We start from the raw sequence: 15,201 nt of genomic DNA, 5'->3' as shown, positions 1-15,201 counted from the left end.
GTCACAGGTCCCATGAACTGAGAAGCTTTCATTTGCCAGCCTTCATGCTGAGTGCTTTATATACACAGTATCTTGAGTGAGTACCAGAAGCTACCTAATGTAGTTAAATTTATTAGTTCCTTACCAGTGCAAAACATGCTGTAACATGATTATGTTTGTAATCAGCGGATCCAAGCCAGGCCTGCTTGACATGTGACTGTGTTCTCGCCAACAAGTACTTCTGACCAACCGTCCCCTAAAAATCCTAATAAATCCACACTGGCTTGACTTCTGTATATCATTACTGGGTTTTGTTTTATTTTTAAATAACTAACAGTACAAATTAGAGATGGAGCAAATTACAAAAATCCCTATGTCCCTGCCCACAGAACCTATTGGCACTTTGAAACATTAAAGTAATTTATTGATGAAGTCAAAATCCTCAGACTATAGAAAGGAACAAACTGCAGAGAAAAGCCTCCAGCCTTTTCCTTCTTGGCATAGCCATATTGCACAACCCCAGGGGGCATCATTCTAATTGGAGTTGTGTAACTCGGCAGCACTGCCTCCCACAGCTTTCCAGGCAAGCAGATAAAGTCAAGGTAAATATATACTAAATTAAATCGCCCTGAGTATGTGTATGGCTTAAGCATGACAATCACTAGACACTTCAAGTTTTATAATTAGCAATAGCAATTAAGGGTCAGACTTTGGGCTCAATTCTTTACATTTATCACACATTTTTATACTCCCATGTCTTCTGTGCAACATCCATCACCTCTCAATTACAGAGGAGGACAATGGGGCCTGAAGAAGCCAGCTTGCCCAATGATGTGGAATGACACATTCAGGCCTGAAAGTCTACATTCTTAACTTTGTGCTTAGCCAGAAAAGATGCCCAGGGCTTGGCTCTGAAGGTCATGTGGGCTTAGTTCTTAATGTCAGAGAAGTGGAGTTGCCTGACATTAGACAAGAGGATGACCTATGAGGCTGTCGATGGACTCGGATTGATGTAGGAGACACTGTGAGCAAGAAGGGATGTGGATAACGACGTTACAGAGGGAGGGGAGTAAAAGGTAAGGGAACAGAAGGGAAGTGCACAAATATACAGAGACTAGGGAAATTGTTTTGTGATAAATTCAGGCAAAAACAAAATCATATAATAAATACGTGTGTCACCACTGCTCCAGCTACAGGCTGATTGATGGATTACGGAAAGACAGTAGACATATATAATCATCTTCCAACAAAAATGCACACTTTCAGTTACATGGGAATCGGTAGCCTTCTCCATTGAAATGTTGCCACATTGTTCACCTTGATTCTGAGTTCTAGCAATATCAAGCTGCTTGTAATTTCCCCAAGATTCTTTCTTGTTTCATGCCTCAGTGTCTTTGCACACATTGTTTTTCTTTACCTGGATTGCCCATCTCATCAAGCCTGATGAAAATCGTGTTTATCCGTCCCACCTGTGTAAAGCCTTCCACCTAAGGGTAACCTTGTCTTTCTGGGTGCTACCACTGTATAACATGTATACCTCAACTCTTTCAGTCCCCTCACTGTGTTGCAATGATTTTGCAGTGATTTTATTCTCTAACTGTGCACTCTTTGAGGGCAGGAATGGTATTTCAAGAATCTCATTATTGCCAGGGTAAAAACTAAAAGAATCGCAATTTCACTTAAGTACGTATTACGCCAAATGACAATCATAGGCTCAATAAGAGGTTTTCCCACATAAGCCCAAAACGCATATAACCATAATTCACTGGCTTATTTCACACAGGTACATATGCATAAAGTTATATGGGTATTCCATGTAGGAGCTGATGTGGATGATTGTAATGTATGTACACAAATGTATGTAAAATACTTTTAATAATAAAATTATAATTGTCTATTATTTGTCCCTCTGTCTATCATCTCTCTTTGTTGGTGGTCTAACCCAGAGTCTAGAGTTTGCTTCTCTGACATACTACCACTCAGCTACATCTCTATCTGCATGCTACTTTCTTTAGTATTGCTGTAGTTGTAGAAAACACTCATCATTTAAACAGCCATCATTTGTAATTTGGACAAATACTGTCAAGGATCCACACTCTGTATACAAATTGGTGGTTCATTCTGAGAACAGCAAGAACTAAGAACTGGGCGTAAAATAATAGAGGCTTATTGACTGATTTATGGGTTGCTTCTTTAGGGACTTCCCAAAGACAAGTCCTAAGATATTTCTGAACAATTACATCCCTTTGCATTTATAAATATAGACTAAGTAAAACAAGAGTCTTTATAAGCACACCTGGTGAGCAAACATGCCCAGACTGAGAGAACATAACGTGCTCTCTCCAGATCTGAACTCTGCTCTCTGATTATTTCTTCTTTTGTCCATAGCTTGTTGAGGAGTTTCTTTGTGATAAACAATACTGGTTGAAAGTGGTTCAGCATTTTGTGGTAGCCTATTAAGAAATTATATAAACAATTGTTTGTTTTTGAAACTGTACCTCAAGCAGCCCAGACTGGTCTCTAACCCTACCCACACCCCGCCTCTGTAAAAAACTTTGGACTCTGGACTCTCCTGCCTCTACTTCCCAGGTTCCAGAATTATAGGCAGGCAATGGTAGCTTCATCTTTTTTTAATTAAAAAATGAAATGCTCAGAAGATCGATTTTTCTCACCCCATTTCTAAGTCCCACTGCAGGTTTGAACTGTGAAGACTAACGTGAGTCAAGGATGGGTTACCATTTGGAAACAGCAATAACTGAAAGCAAAGACAATGCTAAGAGAAACAGGCTGCTTTTCAAAATCCTTAAGTGAGGGTGGATTTTCAAATGCTGTTACATATTCTCACCATTTGGTCAAAGCAAAACAGAAAGATGAGGAAGTCATGAAAGCCACATTAGAGGAATTCATAGTCCAGTAGAGAAAACAGGCTTGCAAACACACGTTCACAAGGTGGTATGGGGAAAATGGTATATATGAGGCACAGCAGGAGCAGAGAAGAGAGAAATTAAACTTACCAAAAAAAAAAAAGAAAAAAGAAAAAAAAAAAAAGAAAAAAAGAAAAGAAAAGAAAAGAAAGAAAGAAAGAAACCTGTCGAGACAAGGAATTGGCCAGGTGTCAAGGGGATGAGAAAGATGGGGGAGGGACTAGTGTATGCATAAATGGAGATGCAGGCAACTCCAAAGTTGTGGCTAGACTGCGAGGGAATTTATGCTAGATTGTTCTTTCTTCTGCAGACAAGCAGTCATTGAAGGGCTTAAGCAGAGAAATGTCAGCGCCGGATTTGCATTTTAGAACGACAAAACTGGCAGTGCAGGATGGATGGGTACAAGCTGCAAAAGCCTGACCTCTGCCCACCGGGTACTACAAAGCCAGTGCCATGACACTAAATAAGACCTGCTCAGTGTGGTCTTGTCTTGGATCCTATGGGTATGATAGAGAAACAACAGGGCACCACGATAGGACTTAGGCTCAATGCGTGGCGGAGAAAGACTTCTGTGCATGTATGTGTGTCCACGACAACTCGTATTTTGTGGAGTAGGGTTGGCCTTATGACCATTGTAATTTGTCATGGACAGAATATTTGCTGTGAAAACTGGCAACTCTGGCCACTACTTTGGTTCCTGAAGGAATTTGTCTGTCCTCTGGTAACCCAGAACATAGGTCGAGTCAAGGGCAAACTGGGGAGGCAAGAGAAACGGGAGTGCATTATTTTTTGTTTCAGGGACAGTGACAGTGATAGCTTAACTGATTGAATGAAAGGACTGTTGAAAACCCAAGTAGGAGACAGAGAGAGATGTTAGTCCCTAGTCCTGGATGCCACCTTCATTCTCTGAGATTGTGGGCACTCTGTGGCAGCCATGGGTGCTACAGGCTCAAAACGACAAGCCCAGCAGGAAGTTGATGCATGCATTTCTCACTCATGTGTAACTGTAATATATTCAGACATACAGTGTTGGTTCAGCACTTTGAATATTCTACATTATGTGTTCTTTATGTACAACCTTATGGCACGTAAGCAGTATTGTTCCCCTTTTATGAATGAGGAGGTTGTGATTCAAGCAATTTGGTAATTTCGTATAAATCATATATTAAGTATCTGTGTATATGTGTATATTTATATATACGCTCACACCTATATGTGTGTGGTTGCACATGCATGTGGAGGCCAGATGTGGAGGCTGGTTTATTTTTCAGTTACTCTCCACCATATATGTTGAGACAGGATCTCTTACTAGAACCACTCACCACTTTGACTGGTCTAGCTAGTGAACTCGTTCCAGGAATCCCACTGCTTCCTGTCCCACACTGGCGCTGGCGAGGGCCATCACATCCTCCTGGTTTATACATGGGTTCTAGGGACCTAAAGTGCAGTCCATATGATACTGTCGCAATTACTTATCTGCTAAGCCATCTCTTCATCCCCTGGAATGTTAAGTATCTTTAAAACCTCCGATCACCCTTATCAGAAATAGGACTTGGAACTACTTGCTCAGATAACATGGATACCCTGGGTACACTCTGGCTCTATGAGTTAATAATGAAAATTCCAATCTCTAGTGTCAACTGTTGGTGGGTGATTCCTAGTCCCTGACAACCTAAAGAAACTATTCCGTACATGCTGCCTCCCTTGACAAAGTTCACTGATTCCCAAGGTAACCATGTAAATACCTCATTAAAACAGTTGTGTGAGCATTTCACAGTAAGAAACGCTACTGCCTTTCGACAACTGAGTTTCTCAGTGTTTCCTCTCTGCTGACCGTAAACCTTGTAAAAACTGCACAGTATGTCCCATGCCTTCCTCTCTGGCTGTGCTTTCCACATTGTTTTGTTCCTAACAGCTGATGTCCACCCCAAATCCTTCTTTTCAAATGGAGTTCATCTCCTTTGCTCTGTGCTGAGTTGTTATTCTTGCATTTGCTTCTCAGCTCTAGCTACCGCCTCACTGGAGATGCCTTAATTTTTCGCAATCACCCGTTATTTTAATGAATCTTTCTCTCTTTATTTACCACCTAGCTTCTTTCTCACGTTAAGAATAAGCTCTAAAGGAAAAGAAATCCTGCCAATTTTGCTTAGTGTTGTGTTGCTAAAAAGTTAGAAGGTGCTTTGTATAACACCGATGACTGCCACATGCTATTTGTACATGCTGGTGGAGCAGATGAATCATATTAGAAGAAGCATTTGATTTTATGCTCAAGAATCTCTGTCTTGGGTCCAAAGCAACCCCCTGCCTTTTGTAGTTCTTCCCTATGCTTCCTGAGAGAAGACATCTCACTTTTTTTCTGACCACTATGTAATGTCTCTCTAGAGGGTTTAAACTGTTATTAAATTGCCCCATAGCCACTTATACATCAGGTGAAGTGCCCCAATTCATAACCTCTGTCAGTTCCTTTAGCACGTTAGAACCTCTTGTCTAATCCCTTTCTCTTTGATAGCTGGGTTCAGTAGGCCACTGTAGGTTAGTAAGAACATAGCTGATGATGAGTTACACATGCGATGCTCTTCCAGGCTTTTTTTCTTTTGTTTTGTTTTGGTTTTGGCACAGCTTTTGCTATTCCTTATTTTTAAATCATGTCCCCTCTCCTAATGGCCAGCTAGTGGGCCATTTCGGTATTAAGATCTTTTTAAGCCCCAAAATTCAAGACCTTGCCACCAGTAGACTAGTATCCCTTTGCTAGCTGAAACCAGTTGAGGTTTCCCACCAGACTTCCTAGTTTCAGGGTTTCCTTGAGGCTCCCATGGGAAGTCAGAGATGGTGGGAGTTGCATTTAAAGTGTTCCTGCTAAAGCCATGTGAAGTCATGGCATAGTTTGTGTGTGTTATACAGTCCTAGAATAGAACATGCTTCTCTCCCAAGAGTTCTCCAGCCTCAAGGTGATGAGAACTGACAAGAATGCAGCACTTAGGGAGTGGGGGTGGGGGAACTATAGCTTTGCGGGTAAAGTTGTCCAAGACTAAAGTACCAGTTGTGTTACTGTTGTTTGTCACCAGAACTTTCTATTTGCTGAACAGTGGGCTCTGTCACAGTCAGTCTTACAGTTCCACTGTGAAGATTACCATGTGAGAGCATTCATGTACCGCTGTTTCCCTCTCTGACTCCTTCACCTTGGAGCGGATGCCCGAGGGACATTTCTTTGTGTTTTCTTGCACAGACACTTGTCTTGTCCTTGCTGTCTTAACATAAAGCATCTCATGGCTCTAGATTCGCAGTTCCAATGTCTCCACTTTCACCCAGGCTGCTTTCCTGTTTGCAATGTAACCTGCTCTCTGCTACCCTCATGTGGCCACACTGACCCCTGGTTATTCCTGATCCTCTGCCCCCTCGGTGTGGCGACTCTGCTGTAATGCAGTACATTACTTGCCTATAGGAGATCTTACCTCAAATCCTCTGAGTTGTCAACCTTTATGGGACGTGAAGTCCCTTTAAGTTTGTCTTCTCTTAGGATGATATTATTAACTCAGTCACTCCATCATTCTTTGTCCCTTTTCTACAATACCCCTCACCTACCAGAGGTATATGCAGTATAAATGCATGCTGAGTTTGGACACAGCAAGGTTTCTTTGTGTTTCACATCCTACACAGGATTCTTTCTCCTCGGAACCCTGAAATTACAGTTCATTACCATAAGTTATTTAATCATAGGGTGACCTGCTTCTCCCACCTCAAATTAGTAAAGAAACCATATTCATTCCTGCCTTAGTAAGGGTTAATAATTCTGAGCTTGTGTAGACACAAAATGTTGGTGCTTCAAACTGAGTTATATGGAAAAAGGCTATATCTGTTTTTTTTTTCTCTCTCTCTCTCTAATTGTGTTCTATTTTTAGCCCAGGGACTGAAGAATTATTTAGAGAAGAATATGCATCCTAGTTTGTTTGAGAAAATTTTCGAATGAGAATGTAGGAAAATCAGTTTAAAGAGGTGGCTTTGAAGCGAAGCTAGGCAGGTGAAATTTGAGAACCAGACACCAAAGAGCCTTTCATTTTTATATCATGCTGGGGAATGAACCCAGAGCATCACACATGTTAAGCAAGTGCTATACCACTGAGCTGTCTCCATAGCCCTCAAAGGGTTTCATCTTTAGTCCAACATGGATTGAAATAATTTTTATAGCAGGATGTCACGTGGCTAAATTATTATTTAAATATTAATCATATTAATCCTGTATTTAGGCTGGTAAAGATGTGTAAAACCTTAATTTGTAAATTCAGTACAGTGCTATGCAAAATCTCAGTAAGATGTTTCCTGGAACTTGACAGGTAGATTTCTAGCATTCCCATGACAAAGAAACCCAAGAACAATCATGGTGAACACATCAAATCACAGGGGAAGCTGGTTGTTGCCCTATCTTAAGCTACTTAAATAATTATAATTATTAAAATGTGGAGAAGACTCACGGTAGCTCCAAATTAACATGAGCATTTAGTGCTTGAAGATAAGCGTTCTCTTCTTTATGAAATGCACGTTTAGTGACTGAAGCCCAGGGTGTAGAGAACCATTAGAATAAATGGTCATCTGTTAGTTAGGGTGGGCAGCAGACCATTTTGTTCATACTGTATGCAGAGTAAATGAATATGTTGGTAAATTATATAAAAATAAATTACATTAATTTTGTTTTTTTTTTTTGTTGTTGTTGTTGGTTTTTGTGTTTTAAGTTTTTTTTTTTTTTTTTTTTTTTTTTTTTTTTTTTTTTTTTTTTTTTTTTTTTTTAACAGACAAAGCCTCTCTGTTAGGCCCTGGTTGCCCTGGAAGTCACTCTTTGGACCAGGCTGACTTACCTGGAACTGAGAGACCTGCGTGCTTCTGCCTCCAGAGTGCTGGGAATAAAGGTGTGTGCCATCACCCCTGGCATACATTCTTTTTTTTTTTAAACTGTGGAAAAATATATTTACTATTGGGAACCGAGAAGCCCTCTTAAGACATAATACTATAAACTCTCCAAAGGAAAGAACTGACAGGATCGAGCTTCGTTTTTGATGTGATTTGCCTTTTTAGATGCTGTCTCCAAAATTCAAAAGTAATTTGCAGAATGAGAAAAAGATTGGATGCTTAGACCAAAGTGTTCAACTTGACAATAAGTAAAATATTCAGCCTGTAAACATAGGGAGGCAAGTGAGCAGTGGAAAATTGGGCAAAAGGTATAAATAGAAATTATTAGGGAAAAAAGGCAGTTGTCCAATAATCATATGAAAAGATGACCAACTGCATTTGGATTTTGAAAAATATAAGTGAGAGCACCAAAGGGACCATAGGCTGTTAAGGAACAACGAAGAACCCCATCAGACTGTTAAAAATTAAAATGATGGATAACACACAGTGTTGGAAAGTGTTGAGGGAAAGAGGCACCTTCATATATTATGAGTGTAAATGTAAATCTGAAAAGCTTTCTGAAAGGTATTTTGGCAGGATGCATCAAAATTAAAAATGGAAATACCAGAGGTGCTGTTTCCACAAATTGTGTATAGATTTATTCACACACGAATGCCATGATTCATGTACAAAGGTGTGCATCTCATCATATTTTCTAGCAGTGAGAAATGGAAAACAACCCCAAACCCATCAATAGTGAATCTGTAAAATAAATAAGCCAATGTCATTCTTTGTAATAACACATAGCAGTTAACAAGAATGAGGCAAATTTATGTGAACCATTACAGAAAAATGCTCAAAATGTACTGTTCAGTTAAAATGTAAAGAAATACACACATTATTATCTTTCGCTCAAAATAGACCAAAATATTAAAAATGCATAAATGTGCAAATTTCATGTATGTGTAGATGCGTATTTAAGTAAATGAAGAGCTGCTTGTTGGTTGTATGATGTCAATCAAGCAAGGTACATAACTCTTTTAGCATTTCAGTTTTTATATATAGAAAATAAAAAGTCATTGTACATATGTTTAAGAATTTTATGACGTATTAGTATATTGTTCTTTTTATGCTAGTACCTGACACACAGTAGGCACTTAATTAGTATTTCTATTCAGCTTCATATTTTAAACTTGAAAATCTAATATCTGTTATACCACTTGCTAGTGCGAGAGAGAGAAAACGCACAAAGCGATTGTGCATATCTCATGCTTACTATTTGTACAGTGACTGTGTGTTTGCATGCTGAAAGACCAAAGTTCTTAAATTTGAAAACATATTTGAGTTCAATTAAGTGATGATTACTAGAATCTGGGATGAGTTAATAGAGCCCAGCACTTGACCCTGAGACACTATACTGGGTGGGGGTTTGAGAAGCCAGAAAAGAGAAGAGATGAGATACAGTTGTCTGCCCTGGTATTTGAGTGGCTTGAAAAATGCTGAACCATGGGAAGAAGTACTAGAGTCAGGAGAAGCTTTTTGTGGGGTGTAATATTTTGGGAAGGAAGATGTGTCTTGGTTCCGGCTGCTGTAGCAGAGCACCAGAGAATGAGTAGCCAAAACATTAGACACTTATTTCTCATGGGTTTGGAAGCTGAAAGCCTGAAATTCCAGTACTGGCCTGAGACTGGTCTTCTGCCTTTTAGGAGGATGGCCACCATCTCATTGTACCTTTCAGGGCAAAGAGAAAGAAAAAGAGCTCTTCCTTATCTTTTCATAAGGATACAGACATATATCCGGCATCAGCATATGATTTGGGTAGGGACACAAATATTCACTCAATATCACTTGATATAATTTTCTTAGTTATATGTGTATAGAATTCTCAGTTCTCTTCTCAAGAGTGTCCACATAATACTTCCGTTATAAAAAGTGGATAACTCAGGGATTGTCTACAGGGGGAAGAAAACGACTCCAACCATTTGCCTGTTCCTACTTTCCCACTTAATAACATATATTAAGCAACACCATGTGCAAGGCACTGCTCAGACTGTCAAGGGTAGAAAGAACTCAGGTTGTTCATCATCTGGTGGAAGAAAGACATGTACAAATTAATTGCAATCTACTGCACTCAGGGTTCCAATAGCCATATGCACAGGGTGCAGGGATGGTGTGAAAATGGGTGTTATCCAATCTGCTTTGGGTTGTGGTGGGTGTCAGAGAAGATATTACAGAAAGTGAGGTGACTCAGATGAGTCAAGGAAGATGAGCAGTTTTGCAGGCAGATGTAGGGTGGGGAGAAGAGAAGGGCATTTTAGAAAGGAAATATCACCATATACCAAGACATGCTAGTATGGAACTGAAACCTTTGAATTTTTTTTTTTTTTTTTACTTTTTCTTCTTTATTGAATCCTGAGTATTTTAATATTACATAGTTCAAAGGGGAGGGGGTGAAAGAACGAGCAAACATCAGTTCACCATTAGCTCTTCTCTAGGCAATTATGAAATGAGATGCACTAAGTTTACCTTCAAGACCAATCACAATTAGCCTGCAGTCCCACTGCTAATAGGGTTTTGCTCTCTATTATAACTTACCCTGATTACTACAGAAACACCACGACTGTGCCCTCTGGATACGATGTCTGCTCAGCAGCCAAATATCTGAAATGCAGACTTTATCACAGCTCTCCTGTATTGAAAATCCTTTACTGCTCCTGCATCTGGTGAGAGATTAGAATCTTGAAACATGACGCTGGAAGAATCTGGTCTTTGCAGGCAACCACTGTCACTTCCTGTCTCTGGACTTTGCAATATCTCATTTGTTGTAGATGGTACTGGGTTGAAAATTGGTGTTGCTGTCATTGCTGAGTGCCCTTCCCCCCTTAGCTTGCACCCAAGGGACACACACACACACACACACACACACACACACACACACACACACACACAATCACAGAAGAACATGAAAATAATCAAACATATGTACATACACTCAGACACAGGTACACACACAAACATGTACACATGCTCATACACATGCACATGATCATACACATACATACACACACTCAGGCACAGGTACACACACACTCTTTCTCTCTCCCTCCCCACCCCTCTTTCAAAACTCCAATTTCTTTTTGTGCATGGGTTAAAAACTGTTCTCATTTTAAACATCAGCTTAGGTCTGCAGCTCTAGAAAACTCACAGACTCATCAGACTTGATGATTACTTGGCCCATTTTGGTTCTGTTGATCATTGGATGTAGCTGCAGAGTGAGAAAATGTTTTTATGATTCTGGTAGATTTCTGTTCCCAAGTCTTCATAAAAAGTTTTTTGTTTTCCTGTTTAAATTTTAGTTTTGTGATTCCCCCATTCCTTTGGAAGAGAGAGAGAGAGAAAGAAAATGGGTAAGGGTAGGTAACGTTGTGAGAAGAATCTAAAAGGAGTTTGGGGTCAGGGAAGCATGATCAAAATAGTATGAGAATAATTTTAATAAAATAACTATATGTAATATCACCATTACCCTTCTATCTTCAAAATCAAGCACATTTCCTGGTAGACAGAATTATTTATGGATTTGTAGAATAAATAAATAAATTATTAGGTGGTAATTAATGAATGGAATGATGCTACCATTAACTAGATAGATTGTGAGGAGCAGATTCACAGAATTCAGGTTCACATATTTTGCAGTTGAGATATCTATGAGTCAAAGGCAGCTTGTTTTCACGAGGCTGAATTTTGTGAGAGGTGTCTGGCTTTCAGATCGATGTAGAGGTTTCTAGTTCTTAGTCAATAGTGTGTGCTGTCATGCTATTTGAGGTCATCCAGGGAGAAAATATGAAAGATGAGAACCAAGACACTTTAAGGTGGTAATTTTTGGTAATCATTTGTATTATATCTCAAATACACATGCTACTTGAATGCCAACTCATTTTTGTTATAGCTTAGGATCAGAAAGAAGCCAAAATATAAGGTTTTCCTAGAAAAACATGAGCCAAAGGTTTGCTCCTTTGGGATTGGAAAAGATTAGAACAGTGATTGTCAACCTGTGGGTTCTGACTCCCACAGAGGTTGCATATCTGATATCCTGCATATTAGATAGTTACATGATGATGTTCAACAGTAGTGGAATGACATTTATGGAGTAGTAGCACAAAAGTTTTACATTAGAGGGTCACCACAACATGAGAAAATCTATTAAAGGATCGCAGCATTAGAGAGGTTGAGAACCACGGTTGTAGGGGGTGATGCCTAAAAAGGAAAGCTCTGGGTCAGTTGGGGTGTGCAGTGGGCCTGAAGGAGTATGTGGAGTGTTTCTCCCACTTTCCCAATTTTTCTCTTGACTCATCATGTTAGCAACTTTGATTTGCAATGTGCGTCTCACCAGTAAATCCAGCACCCCAGTCAGAGGCTGGAACAGCAGATTCTCCAGATCTTGGACCAGAACATCTAAAAGTGTGACCCTACATAAACCTTGTTTCTATATTGGAGTTAACAGTTCCAGATATTTTATTACAGTGATAAAAGGCTGACATGTGTGTGTACATGGGTCTATATACCTGATGCAAACCATTTTATTAGACAATTTTTAATGGCTTCTGTTAGTTTTTTTTTACTTATCCTGGCATGGCTTATCTTACACTATTACCTATTCTTCTCTTTAATGTTATAAAAATGTTACCAATGTTCCCACTTGCAGTCTGAGGAAAGCACTCTTTGGAAAAGCAACAGTTAAGAAGAAAGGGGAGGGGCCTGTGAAGGAGGGTGAAGAGAAAGGACTGAGAATTGAGGCACCAGTAAGGAGACCTTATATCACTGAAGCCAGAGGGGTACTTTTAAGAATGAAGCCATGGTCACAAGTGTGAAGTGCTACAAGCAGGTGAACTAAGACTATTGAATTTGACAATTAGGAAGCCATTAGTAACTCTGTCAAGGATGCTTTATCTGGAGCTGGCTTGGAGTCAGTTGAGTCATGAGAGAAAGACAGTGGACAGCACACACTATCTTAGAAACCTCATTGCAAAAACCAGGGCTGTCAGGCATCAGTCTGCTGAGAATTTTCCTGTCCTTCATAATGATCCCATAAGGCAGGCATTATTAATTGTGTGGCTCTTTAAGAGGAAGCAGGTGATCTGAGTGTCAGAGAAGGCTGTTTGTGTAGACAAAGGAACCCATCATTATCCAGGAAGCTACTGATTCACATTGGCCTCCCTGAGTCTGTCCTTTCCCAGTCCCGCTGCAATGGTTACTTTATTTTTCTAGTATCAGATAAGTGATGTGATTTCTGTGGCCCCAAGTTTACCAATCGGTGTAATTATACACGGAGCAAGAGTGTCAAATATTATAGACCACAGAGACACAGCAGATAAAGAACAAATATTCACCCACTTAGCACTTTCAATTTACTCTTCAAAGGATATGGTTTTCCTAAAATGTCTAGAAGTAATAACACATGGCAAAAGCTAGGCACAAACTACATACGGTTGAAAGAGACTCGATCATCTTAAAGTCATTCTCTATATTTGTGCCCTATGTGATCTCAGGGGAAAGTCCCACTACTTCCCGCCTCCCTTATCAGCTGAGTCTGGGTGCATTTGTTCTTCTCTCTCATTGCCCACATTCTTCGTGTAGAAACAATCTTGGAGTTTCAGGAGAGGTTTGTTGATAAGATGAGTCCAGGTTAAAGGAGTCCGATAGCCTAAAACAGGGGGCAAGCATGTAAACAGCTTAATGTTTTATGTAAGAGGCTCTATTCGCCAAGCCATCTGCTTCCTATGTTTTAACTTAAGGTGATTGGGAAGGGAGTCAGCCACTGAAGCAGTGACTACTCCAAGCTCATTTACCCAAGGATATACCTTTTGACTTCTGAATGCTATACATGTTGATTTCATCTGCAGCCCATTCTAGATCTTTGCTCTTCTGTCCTAGTCCAGAGCAAAATAGCACGAGGCCAGGCCAAGTGCCTCCCCAGACTTCTGTGGAGTCTTTCGGAGTGGATATGGGTCGAGCTACTACCATGGCTACATATAATGCTACCAATTTCTGAGCTACTGTGGCACACTAGCTGTTGTCTTGTGTCAGTCCGCTTCTTTTGTAAAAGGACCATGACAATATTCTCATAAACTGCTGTGATGTCAAAAGAAGACAAGTCATTTGGAATAATTTTATTATTGTATTGGTATATAATGGTATTGCTGCCATTAATGCTATCTTAGAGTTGTAAGGCAGATGTTAAGAAGAAGAGACTTAAGTGTTGAGCTTTCATACTTTAAAGATGACAAAAGAACCTGAGCCCCTGGGAACTAGTTGATTGTTTGAGTATAATGCTGGCCTCTGTCCTCATCTTCAATCCAAGAGCAAATATTGTTAGGGACAGACTTTAGGGATGGTGGGGGTGTGCCTGTTTGAAGTACTTGCCTTATTGGCCAACTACTTTATAAAAGAGGTTGAACTGGAGAATGAACATCTGGGATTAGTTAATTTCTTGGAGGAGCTGGGAGAAGAAGAAAGTTTCCTTCTAAATTTCTGGAAAAGTCTGGTGGATTTTACAGCCATCGCCTTCCTAATTTTAAAGAATGGGCAGTTTCCTCGAACTTCATATGCTTAGGGATATAATGGAGAATGGTCTTCAGATGTTCTTCTGGGGGACGGCTGGCAGAGTGGAGGAAAGGCTCCCAAGAGAGGAAGATTCTCTATCTAGCTTCCGCAGCCACATTTGGAGAATGTGCTATGTTGCATGCATTCACTTCCAAGTTTCATTGGCTTGTGAGATCCAGTGCAGTTTCAAGATAGACAGGCTCTTGGGCTACACTGAAGAAGTTCTAAAAATGTCTCCTCTGTAAGTCAGTTGGGCAGAGTTTGGTCTGGAGTGGTTTCTGAAAGCCGGACACAGCAACTAAAGGAGGTTTTTGCTTTGTATTTCTCTTTCTTTGGTTTAATTCTTACCTGGATTTTGTATTTATTCCCAGAGGATAAGAATAGGTGAATGGAGAAGGCACAGGTGATATTGGCAGTCAAGTTCACAGGCTAAGAGGAACGGGGAAAAGCCTGGGGACACAGGCACTTTGTTGTAATGCATTAGGGATACATAAGAGAGTAGATAGATAAGTATGAGACAATTCTACAAGTGTGAAATGTCTGGAAAAGAAGGGGCTGTTATATTACAGGTCTGCCTTTCTTTTTAAGTATCTGGAAATTAGAAATTGAACATACATGTGTTCTAAGTTCCACAGGGCAGGACTTATACCAATGCCTGGATGCTGCAAAATATCTTTTATGGTTTGTGGGCTTTTGTTGTTGCTGTTGTTTTGTTTTTTTTAGCTTTCCAGGGAGATGTTCACAGAGGAAATGAAGTAGACTGACTCCTTTGGGTAAGATAGAAAAACAGGGTTGTCAGTGGTTAGAGGCAAGAGAA

This window comes from Micromys minutus (assembly GCF_963924665.1).
Source record: "Micromys minutus genome assembly, chromosome: 1".
Classification (NCBI taxonomy): domain Eukaryota; kingdom Metazoa; phylum Chordata; class Mammalia; order Rodentia; family Muridae; genus Micromys; species Micromys minutus.
The sequence above is the reverse complement of the archived record's forward strand: the minus strand, read 5'-3'. Positions refer to the sequence as shown.